The sequence below is a fragment of the Phalangium opilio genome, unplaced genomic scaffold (assembly GCF_054372755.1).
Source record: "Phalangium opilio isolate 3A_F unplaced genomic scaffold, DU_Popi_V2 ptg000025l_1, whole genome shotgun sequence".
NCBI lineage: Eukaryota > Metazoa > Arthropoda > Arachnida > Opiliones > Phalangiidae > Phalangium > Phalangium opilio.
The window spans coordinates 3,914,107-3,927,297 of NW_028324156.1; positions in this window are offsets into that span (position 1 = coordinate 3,914,107).

The following is a 13,191-nucleotide window of genomic DNA, read 5'->3' on the forward strand; positions in this document are numbered from 1 at the left end:
TTTTAGAAGTAGGAATGGAGAACAGAGTAATCTGGGCGCTTCAAAGTCCCGGACCCCCTTCCACGGGACGGAGGGTATGAAAGAAGAGGCGGGTTCATAGCGACAGAGGTAAAAAGGAATTACGTATTTTCCGCCGTCCCTGTCAGTAACGTCATCAAAACGTAGTTTAAAAGTGAGCCAATAAGATAATTTAAACTTTTCGTTACGTGTTGGAGGGAGGGGCTCTATACTGGGCTATGAATCGGACTGAAGTAAATACTAACCGTTCTCCATTCCTACTTCTAAAATTAAATCTATCCCTGCTATGACATTTTGGCACATAAGGGATACAATTTTCAAGTTAAGTTTTATGTGTTTTACGGATGACCCCTTAAATTTAATTAATTAATTAATAAACTGATTTAGACAATCATTTCTAATTAAATTAAGGGGTCATCCCTAAAATACTATAAATATTAACTTTCAAACAGTATCCCTTAGGGTCAAAATGGAGATAGAAGTTACATTTTCCACTCAAAATCGCACTAATTTCTGATAGTTCAGAAACACCAGGCCTGTATCTGACTTAATTTCAAATGAAAGAAAGAAAGGAAATTGCTTTGGTATCCCTTTACAGGCGTGTTTCCTTTATACTTCCTCGCTTAGCCTCTTAACTCTTAATATTAATTTTAAATTAATCGTGATTAAAGTTTAATGATGATATTGTATATCGTTGGGCATTTGTTTTGACGTCCTTAATTGGTTAAAAAATTACACTTAGTGGACACACAATGGAGAAGCACATCAATTATATTTGAAAGAAATCTATGTCGTTTAAAATGGAACTCAATCCCTAGTTTTAAGGTGATATTTAAAAGCTTTTAAAACCTAGTGATAATTTATACGCATTTCCCAATAACGCCCTGCCTTTTGTTTACTCGTATGAACAATAAAAAGTTTCTTTGCATTTTTTTTTATTATTATTTAAAATATTATTATTTGACCTCGCTATACTTAATGTCAAACGTTTTTTCGTGAATTTTTAATTAGGGACCAATTAGCTACTACCGGAGTAAATAAAAACAATGTAAATCTTTTTTGGTTTTTAAAACCATAAATTAAACAAGTATTACTTAAGCGTGCTGATAATAACATAAATTCAAAAGATATGTTCGCTATAAGTTTGTCACTGGTATAACTTAGAAACTGGAGCTTGTAATGAAGAGAATGAGGTAGGTCATAGATTCGAGGTAAAGCGACGCATGGTTTTGGCGCTGTCAAAGGCTTAGTACAGGCTAAATACGAAGATGGAAGTCCTGCGAAACTAATTAACCGAGTGTAGTACTTCAATTCTCGCTTGTCGTTCTGCTAGAACTAGCTCGAGCTGTAAGTCTCTCAGTAGCATTACGAAGTATAGGTAGTGTCATACTTATGGTAGGAACATATCACTTATAAACTTATGCTTATAACGAATAAGCTTTAAACATATTTATATTACGGTTTATAAACAACTATCACTTAAGATTGGAATGCTAAGGAATTAAGTCTTTACGCGGTAATCCTACCGTCAATTTAAAGACTTAACGTGCCACGATTTTTGAAGTTTATTACCGTATTTACTAAAAAAACAAACATAAACTTAATGCCCATTCAGACTATAGAGTAAAATCTTACGATCCCGTCGGTCGCCTTAGTAATTTCGTTTCGGTGATTTCGTCAATACGTTCATGTCCCTGTTCAGACGGAAGAACAGACGACTTAAAACGAGTCACGCGTACATATTTGTGATTTTTGAGCCAAGACTTTTAAATTTACTAAAATTGCCGAATATCCAAAATGAATGAAAAATGCCGCGCCAAGAATCCTCTAAAACTTTTCATATATCGTCTGCTAAAGCGTAGCAGCAAACTCGATCACGTGTCAGTAACAGTCTGGGAAAAAATGGATATTTTTTAAACTATAGTCCTTGCGACCAGTGACCCCCCTAGAGTCCGAAATAATAAACTGGTCTCCGGAGTGGTCCCCACCTTTGTTCTCCTATAAATTTGCAATTAGTAAACTGGTCTCGAGGACCAGTAACCCCCACTTCTGGAATTTAAAAATTAGTCCAAGCAATTAATAAACTGGAAGAGGAAGTGTGCTAGCCTATTTCCCAGACTGGGACTCAGTAAAGCATGATCGAGTGAGCTATGGAGGCTATAGAAAAGGCGCTAACTAGGTGGTAGTGCCATCTGGACACTGACTGCCCCGACGAAATTGAAATTATACAAACTATGAATGAATCTTTTACGTAGTCATTGACACGTGTCCATGCAACAAAGCGACGACTTCACCGACGTGCATGTCTATAGTCTGAATGGGCCTTGAAGAGAAAAGGTCGGCGTAATTTCATAGTGAACATTTTAGCAATGCACTGATGAAACTTCAATCATCCCCTTTTGATTTCAAAGTGCACGACATCGTGTGTCCATTATACCCAAATCTCAACTTGACCTCAAAAATATAATGAATCCATGAAGTAAAGCCTACACTTAAAAGACAAAAAAAAATATCAAGAGTCAGCAGCTAGGGGCCCACCTAAAATACCGTTTCTTAAAATCATTATTCCGCCTTTTAAGAGAAAAATATAATGAAATGAAGAAAAAAAGGGGCTACCTACCCGGTAAAATTAACAATGCAAAAAAACAGTAGAAAATAATAAAATACTTTTCCATTATTTCAAAACGAAATCACGAAGTTAGGAATATTAAAAATAAGAGATTTTTTTCCCTACCATTAAAGGGTTGTGGGTTTTAATCACAGAAGTTAATTAACAAGAAGTAAACTACACGTATGCCTATTTTATTCTTTACTAGCCTTGTGGTTTTTCTTACACGTAATGGAATATGTAGCGTCGAAATATTTGTTAATTATTGTATTCTATATAATATATATATATTACGCTAAGACGTTACCGTCAGCCAGTTATGACATTCTATTAGTTTTCAAGCCACCATTTTTAAAGATGGCGTCAAATATAACCCCAAAATCTTACCATTATTATTATTAGTAACCATAAAGCCCGTCTATAGGATATAGGGAACTAGTGTACTAAATATTAGTGAAATCGGTTTAAAAGCGCAAAAGCCATTCCACAAAAAAAACAGGTTTTTCACATTTATGTCCGCCATTTTTCAAGATGGCGGCGGATTATAAAAATATTTCTTAGGGCGTTTCTACTAGTTAAGAGAAAGGTCCCTGCAAAATTTCAGTCTTCTAAGTAAAGCAGTATGGCCTGGGCATTGATTATAAGACAGTTAGTAAATTGGGACTAAACTTCCAAGAATATTTCACAGCTAATAATGCTTCTATTTAATAAACTTCTGTCATTAATACATAAGAAATACCCACAAAGCAATTCCCCTCCCATCAACCTTACCCCTTAAAAAGAACAAAACGTTTTGCAAAATAAAATATTAGGGGAAAAAAAATAAAATTGATATTGGTTTTTCTCTCAAAGAGAGTTTGCCAGTTTTTTCTATTTTCCATAAACGAGTCAATTACGAAAAATAATACATTTTTCAATGGGATATCTAGGCTTACGAAATACAAATGGACCGAAACAATGAAACCGAAATAAAGGAGGCCAATAATGGAAAGTTTAAGAGCCCCTTAAATGTTTGTAATACAAGCCCTAAGCTCCAGAATCGAGATAATGAGGGTTTTATATACTTTAACTGAGATCGAGTGTTTACCCGGGCCGTGAAAGGGGTTCGGAACGATTTCGTTTTTGTTTTATATTTAATCTAGTTCATTAATGAAATAAATCTTGTAAGGCTTTAACTATTTATAAAATCAACGCGTGGAAAATGCCTACTTTAATTTTGCCCCAAGGGATGAATTTAGAAAAATAACCCGGAAAACAGAAAACAATTGGGAATTTTTGACAGGGTTGACATTATGTTTTTCGACAATTAATTTTTAATATATTCCCATGGATACTTGGTAGGTCTTTTACCTCTCCGAGTAACTTTGTCATTACGGAGAGGTATAACACTGGATGTATCTGTGTGTGTGTCTGTCATCGCGTTGGCAAATCGGAGCAAGCGTGTTCGCAAAAAGCAATATTAGCTTCTACTTCATTATCATCGTTAGGGTTAAGACGTACGCGGCGATCGGCTAGCTAGGAATGTTATGAGAAACGTCTAACCTCCCAAGGTTCACGCAATTGCGGGTTTTATTATCATTTATACCCTAAATTTCCAAAATTTGTTAAAGAGACATACGCTTGAATTCAAACGTCAACAATAGCTATGTTTAAAATGATTTTAGGAATAAAGTTCTTCTTAAAACGATTTAACTAGAATTAAGGTAAATTAATGACGATTAAAATAATTAATATCGATTAAATGTATTTAATCTTAAGCTCTTAATTGCGTCTCGACTAGGAGAGGTTTATTTTGGTTTTCCCAACTTGTTTAAATATAATCTAATTGATCTACCCATGAATTGGATCGACACAAAAGCGAGACTTAAAATCGATCAAAACGAGATTACGATTTAACCGATCTGAAAAAAGACCTAGGCAGAAATAAACAATTTAAACAAAATTTAATATACCAAGACATGATTTAATCAATCTGATTATGATTAAATTGAATTTAATCACATATGGGAATCCATTACTAAACAAGGTCCCTCAAATTCAACTAAAAAAAAAGAGCCACACGATATATTTTGATCGATTTTTGATTTAAGTGGATCAAGTAATAACATTGGGTAGGGTTTGTTTGGACCCTTTCTGTCACACAAAAATATTTTCTCATAGGAACCAGCTGCCAGTCTAATACCCAAAACATATAATTATTGACTATACAGTTTTTATTCCGCGAAATTCAATAAATATACGACAAAATTTAAGGAAAATAAAAGAAAGAAAAAAGTTGTCAACCACGCCCTGTCTACGGGCAATTAAGGGCATCTGAAATAAATAGCATCTTTAAAATTAAATAAAAATTTATATCTAATTGTTTAAAATGAATATCAGCTCCTCGATCCTTTAATTCGCTTAGAGCGTATACTAAAATTTCCTCCATATTGTATTAATTAATTTCTAAAAACACCAAAAAAAGAAAGTTTACATTGTCTTAAATGGGAAATAGGAACTCTGCTAGTGATAATAAGAAAAAGAAAAAAAAACCTGTACCGATAATAAATTTAATTGTTTAAATCAGATATTAAACAAAGATTAAATACCTCAATATTTTTATAACAAAAACTTTCTTTTTCAACATGAAAAACTCTAATTTTATAAATTTAGTGACACACAAATGAAATAAAAATAAAATAATTTAACACTAATTAACACGAGTGTTACCTTTGATTTAAAAATAGATTTAGATCTGGTTTCTGAATGTGTTAAAAGAAAAAATTAAAAATATGTTAGATATGAGATTTAGTTTAAACTGTTGCTACAAATCACTTCACGCTATAGAAACAGATAAACCGTAAATCGTTAATTACGATTTTAGTAAAAGTAACTAAAAAAATCGATAACTGAACGCCTGATTAAACAGTTATTCGACAGTTTAATTTCCGTGTATTATCTACGGTTATTAATTTAAGTTCTTAGTAAATATTTAAACTTGATTTACTGTTGTTAAGTGTCAGGTACGCTAATTAAGTTTATGCTAATTTCAAAACAATATAATAAAATATTTTATCTCCTTCAAACCATATACTGTAAATATTCCCCTTGGAAACATTTCCTCTAGTTTATTTATTTATTTAATTAAGTAGCTACTGGATATTTAATTATAGTATTTAAATTATTGTTTCTGATACAATTAAAGTATTTGAATTGTTTTAAATGATGATAACCTTAATATATTTTGTATAAAGTACAGTACCATGATGTATACCCCATTAAATTTCACTAAATGTAGGCCTAACGAGCCTAAAAAAATTGAAAATTGAGATAATCAAATCTCCTTCCCTTGAAAAGTTGCTACTAAACCACTTTCATCATCCGTTCGTCAAAAGAACCCAAGGAATACATACAGCTAATTGGAATCATTGTGTGCCTCATATATTTATACCCCATGTTAATTTCTAAGCGGGTTTGTGGGTATACCGGGCTTGAGAACTTATTATCGCGCCACTCCTCATAATTTTGATGACGTCTCTCTAACTGTAATTTCATTGGTTGGTAGTAACACGCGTTCACAGGCGCGGCATTCGTAAGGTGAAACAGGCAGCGAGATAGATTATTCACGAGGTAATGATTAGTCTATAGAGTAGTGTCAGTACTACTCAGGCAAACGTCATACCCTTCTATCTCTTAGCTCAGTGTCATCCCCCCACTAGATGCGGACAGTATCCCCTCTTACAAAAGCGCGCCTAGAGGGAGGGATACACACTCTACAACCCCTCTCTACCGCCACTAGTCTAGCTATCTCTTCCCACAAAATCCGCCAAGAAACGTTACGTTGAGTGAAAATGAATTTTGCACAATGCATTATTCCAATTAACTGTATATATTCCTGCCTAAATGTATTCCTGATTACGATCATTATGATTTTGGATAAATTATAGCTTCGTTCGTATTTCTTTTACGTTACCATGTCAAACATAAATAGTTAGTAGTAATCTCGTTTGCTTTATTTCTTATTTTATTTAATTATGTTAATGCACGCTTAAGGGTAGAAACTATGACGAAAGTCTGGAACATTTTAACTCTATAATTTTCCATGTAGATCAAATAAAAATGTATTGTCACTCGAATATAATCTAGAACTAAGGTTAGGCAAGGTCTTGTACAGAATTTATTTTTCCATTGGAAAACCCAAATTACTAACTCAAAATCTAATGACTACCGTAGCATAATTAAAGTAGAAAACATTATAAATTACAGAAGGAATAAATACAGTTAATAGGAATTATTGTGTACTAACCATTTTCACTCAACGGATTGTTTATGGGAAGATCTACGGACTAAACATTATGTATGAAGAATTTTACCTCGCGAATTAATAATCTTTCTCGCAGCGAGTTGCACCTTGAGCGAGTGCCTAAACCTCGCATTGCTACCAACCAATGAAATCACAGAATTTTTAAACGTGACGTCACGGATAGTAAGCTCTCAAACCCGGACCACAAAACCGGCGTGGAAAATATGACTACACAATGATTCCAATTAACTGTATGCATTCCTGATTAGAGTTATAGCTAATCGAACAATAACAAACTGTCCCTTATTAAAATGGTGTTAATAATTGCCCATTAAAAAATGTAAACGTCCTCAAAGTGCTTGAAAAAAAAATAATAAAAATAAATAGTAAACATTTTAATTTACTACCCCTTTAAATACTAACAAAATGGTCGACTAAACCCCAAACCTTTATAATGCATATAATTTTAAGATTTCATCATTACGATACCTTAAAAAAATTAGGCGCAGTTAAAATAGACAACCACTTAAAAAATCCCCCAAACTAAAATAAAATGCAACCTTATCCCAACAATACTTAATAGATTTTAAATATTAAGTGTTTTAAATGTATAAATCACGATTATTACATTAGTAGAAAGAAATTAATATTACTTATTGTACTTATATATCAGGTAAACTTTTCAAAAACTTTCAACAACCAAAAACAGAAGAAAAAAAAAGACCCATGTAACATTGAAATAAGATCACGTTAACTAAAGTTCAAACAAGAAGTGATATCTAGTTTATTAGGGACAAGGTATAAATTCGCCACATTTCCAGCTTTATCTCCAGCAGTCCAAACGTAGGTCCGGAGTTAATCCTCCCGCCTCTAAATTACAACCAGCATCTCATTGGTTCTTGAAAACTCACGTCAGCGCGACACGAATGACGAAAATTCCGTATTTTCCGACTGAGGAGGGGCGAAATAGCCCGGCCTCCTTTTACGTCCCCCTTGTATTTTGAAAGGGGGACTGGGACTATGGCGCGTGAATACTTAGGCATCTTATACCTTCTCCCTAATAAACTTAAACTTAAAAAAAGGAGTAAAAAATAAAAGAACCACTTTGAATAAATATAAAGCGAATTCATGCAATTCGGTAGTATCAAAAAACGTGGACGGTAAACTAGATCTGTTCTTTTCGCAATGCGTCTTGTTTTCGGGGTGTTTTAAAAGGAAATAATTATAATAATTTTGAAGGTATATTAGGCGCTAAGTACCGCCGGATATTTGAAATATCATACAGTCTTTAAAGTTCGCAACCTCAAAGGATATCTTTTTTTTTATTTAATAACGTTTGACCCAAATTCGAATAAAATTATTTCTCCCCCATTTTATTTTATTTTAAATTTACGAAACTACATCAAAATATCTGATCATATTCATTCAGATCTATCAATATCTAATTTGTGATTATATACAGGGTGTTTTAAAAAGTGTAAACAAAATTACAGACAATGGGATGGGAAACCAATTTTGAGTCGAAAAATAAATAAATTTGCCACAAACAAGTTAAACTCCAACAAGTCATTGGAGTGTTTTACGGATGACCCCTTAATTAAATTAGCATTGCCAATAAGTTTCTTAGTTAATTGTAAGTGGGTCTTCCCTAAAACACTCCAATGATCATAATTTGTTTAGGGGTGTTGTCCGACTCCCTTGTATCAAAATATCACAGAAGATATATTTTTCAATAAAAATTTATTTCGCACACAACTAATTGTACAATAATTAATTACCCTTTTTGGAACACCCTGTATAATATTATAATATTATAATTTTTAATTACCATAATTTGGAAATTAACGTAAACATTTTATTTTTTTATTTTTTCGTTGCAATATTTAAAACGTGTTTAAACCTCAAATATTCTAATTAGAAGTTAATAAAAATGTATTCATTCAGCGGCTTGGACAGATACTCGAAGTTTTAATTATTGAAACTAGCCTAATAGTAAAAAGAATGTCGAAAGTATAAAACGTGTTTATACCTCAAATATTTTAATTAGAAATTAAAATAAAATGTATTCATTGAGCGGCTTGGACAGATACTCGATGCTTTGATTAGTGAAACTAGCCTAATATTAAAAATAATATATGTCGAAAGTACAAATCCAATTTACAATATTAACGAAAAGAATAAATCTAGATATGAAAACCCAATTTACGACGTTTTTGCAAATGAAAGCCCATTAAAAAAGGGTGTGTGTGGGTATATCATACATAACCTGATAAAATATTACGTATATTAGACCCCATTGGTCATTATACGTTGGGCATTACCCGTGCTGTACCGTATTTTGACCGGATAATTGATACCGTGGTTGTTTACGAGGACCATTATTTGAATAAAGACTTTATATCAATATATCCAACAATGACATTTTGATACAAGCATTTCACACCATGCAAATATGAAATTATGGAATTTAATGGTTTTGTTCTCGTTGAAAGACTAGTTTGAAAAATTTTATAAAGTGGATTTTATCACTACGCATAAAATGTGTCCCCGTGAACTTTAAATTATACCTAACTTAATATGGTGTCACGTGCTAAATGATATGATGATAATCATAAACGACATTAAAACTAAATTTTAATATATATTTTCTGTGTACCTTTTAAGGTTTATTAAGGCTAGATAAAGCAAGAAGTGATATCTAGTTTATTAGGGAGAAGGTATGAGTTCCCCACATTTCCAGCTTTATCTCCAGTTCAAACGTACAGGGTTCATATAACTTTAGGAAAACAAATTTCCCTGAGATTTCCAGGTTTTTCCCTTATATGGAGTATTCCATGGAGAAAATGTTAACGGAGTGGGGCAAATATGACTATTAGATAATCAAAGGACATCCCCGTATCTCTAATATAAGCAGAGCCTCCAAAGTATAGTGTAATGTTAATCCTATGGAGGGAATGTTCACGAACATTTTGCTCAATTACTCGGCCCCTGTTTGACGCAAATTTCCCTGAGTTTTCCCTCAACTATTTATTGCCCTGATTTTTCCAGGTTTTCCCTGTTTTTCAGGTTTGTATGAACCCTGACGTAGGTCCAGAGTTAATCCCCGCCTCTAAATTACAAACAGCATCTCATTGGTTCTTGTAAACGCACGTCAGCGCGACGCGAATGACGAAAATTAAGGTATTTTCCAACTGAGGAGTGAGGAGAGGCGTATTTCGCCCGGCCTCCTTTTACATCCCCCCTTGTATTTTGAAAGGGGGACTGGGACTATGGCGCGCGAATACTTAGGCATCTTAGACCTTCTCCCTAGTAAACTAGATATCACTTCTTGATTATACCTAACTTAATATGGTGTCACATGCTAAATGATATGATGATAACCATAAACGACATTAAAACTAAATTTTAATATATTTTCTGTTTACCTTTTAAAGTTTATTAAGGCTAGATATAAAGTTTACTAAATATTTTATTTCTTTAAATCGATAAATAGTCAATTAATGGGAATAAAAATTAAAAGGTTTTCCTTATCTTAAATAAAAAAAATTAAAAAATAAAAATAAAATTGGAATAAAAGTGGATAAATAACTTTCACTTAAATCGCCCCAAAACATTATTCTAGTTTCGCCAAAATAAAATGTTTTGTTTTTTAATGTTTATCTAAACATTCTAAAACGATTTCTCCGAATTTATTTTTCTTAGACTAGTCATATAGGGATTCCCCATACTAATAATGATGTACAAAAGGGTTGAACTCGTTAAATTAATTTGCATGAGAATAAAGATGTGAGATTTCAATCATCATTATTAATTTGAATGAAATATTAATCATTTTAAAAGATAAACATTTTTCGTAATTAAAACTATGCTTACACCAAATCGGAAACACGCGTTGTAGAAATAACCCCTTATTGACCTTTGACCTTCAGGAAAGAACAACAACTTCAGAAAGGTTAACTTAAATTTAAATATTAATTAACCTTAACGAACCCGAAATGAACACTATGCACAAACACTTATGAACTTTAACCTCTTGAAAAAATTACCCATCAAGTTAAATTTTTATTCTAACCCTTGAAAAGAATAGTGACCTCTTAATTGACCTTCAACCTTTAAAATCCCCAATTATAAGAAAAAGTAAGGGCTGTTATAGTTTAAAATCTGATTGGCCATTCAAAAAAACACACCACAACAGACAGACAGACACCATAATTAAAAAAAAAGCAACCCATATCAACCAACATATATTCAAAATAGTCCTTTAACAATTAAAACAATACCGGCAGTAAAATTTTAATTTTTAGGTTAATCTATTTAACGTTCTCGTGTGTCTAATAACAGTCAACGTTAATCACGGAATCGAATTGCCGAAGAAAGCCATGTTATATAAGGGTTTAATTACTATTAACGATTCACTAATGGATTTTTGTTCCCCCCTTAAGCAATAATTATTATATAACTAAGAAAATTCAAACAAAATCTCCCACAGCGTTTTCGAATTCTGGCACCCACATACCAATTTTTTTTTTTTTTTTCTATTTAACAAAAATATATATCTATTTAATTACATATTAACTCGCTCAAATATTCGATCTGAATACTTCCTACATTCTAGATATTTTTTTTATAATCCATCCTTAAGGGTAAACTACTTCAAATTAAGCTTCTATTAAATTGGATATTAGTGACAAATGAACGTAATTTTTCCTTATACAGAGCTTTATAAATTAACCAAGTTTAATAGATATATTCCATAAGTATGACACTACCTATAGGGAGCTAATAGTTCTGACCCTATCTCTTACTGGAGTTTCATCCCCCTAACGTTTGGAAGCAGTATTCTACGCGCAAAAATGTCAACCAGGGGGGGGGGGGCTGCATGACGTCAGACTATCTCTTCCCCGTAGCCAGTTGTTAGCTCCCTATAGAGTAATGTCAGTTCTACTATGCAAACGTCATACCATAGAGTAGTGTCGGTAGAGGGGGGAGTAGACTGTGTATCCCTCTACTTCGTAATGCTAGAAACTTACAGCTAGAGCTAGTTCGAGAACGACAATAGAGCTATCTCAGTAGACTTAGTGTGACGTCACCCTTGCTATTTGCCCATTGAACCAAAGCGCCCACTGCCAAACCTAAACCCGTGACGTTTTACCTAGACACAACTGAGATAGCTCTATAGAGAACTGAAGTACTACACTCGGTTAGTTTTGCAGTCCATCTTATTATTATTTAGTCTGTACTAAGCCTCACCAGGCGTCGTTTTACCTCAAATCTATGACCTACCTCATGACAAGCTCCAGTTTGTAACCAGTGACAAACTTATGGAGGAACATATCTTATGAACTTATGATATTAATGGTCCAATTTGAGGATTTTTACGCCGATATTTTAAAGTCATTGATCTTTCATCCCACCCGCAAATAAAAAAGGTTTGGACATATTCTAAGAATGAGTTTAACTGTTAAAAGGAAAGATCTCGAGATATTAAATGTTTTATATAACAGTAACACTGGGTCAATTCAATTATTCCGCTATATCCGATGGCCTCAAGGGCTACTAATGCATAATCGTGCAAAATGGCCATTTAAAAACGTTATTACGCTTTAATTGCGACTGTTTAGCAATTATTAGCTTTCACCTTCCCTTACCTTTATTTCAATTAAAATTATTTTGGTTGAAGCCAAGTGCGAAGACTAAGGTATTTTAGATTATGTTTAATAAAACGTGCCTTTTATGCCAATTACTTCACAACCCCCTCCCCTTTCTACTTTAGAGCACGATGATTGGATGTAATTAAGCCCTGAATTCTTTTAGGCTTTAATTAAAGCAACATAGTGGGAGATGATAATGCATATTGCATTGATATAAATTAGAATCCATGCATGTACTTGCCATTTTAATTTAAGATGGTCTAGTTGCCAAGCCTTTGTCTTTTGAAAACAAGGTTGAAAGGTCAGGAAGTCCATAGTCCGTAGCTTTTGACGTTATTGGCCTATTACTTTCTAGTATATTCCATATTTAATTAGAGTTTAAATCAAATTATTATCTAAATTAGACCGCGGATTAGACAAATTCAGTTCAGAGAGCGCCAAAAACTCGCCTACAAGGCGCGTTCGGCTTCGGCGGGAACGCAGAAACTAGCGCGTGCGCATTGAAACTTGAAAGAAGACCCCTTATTGGCTAAATTAGGCGCGCTTCTGCCAAAAACGGGAAATTCCCACGTGCTCTTAACTCATAGCTTTATTGGGGGGGGGGGGGGGTAAGTGAGGTCTGCCGGTTCAAA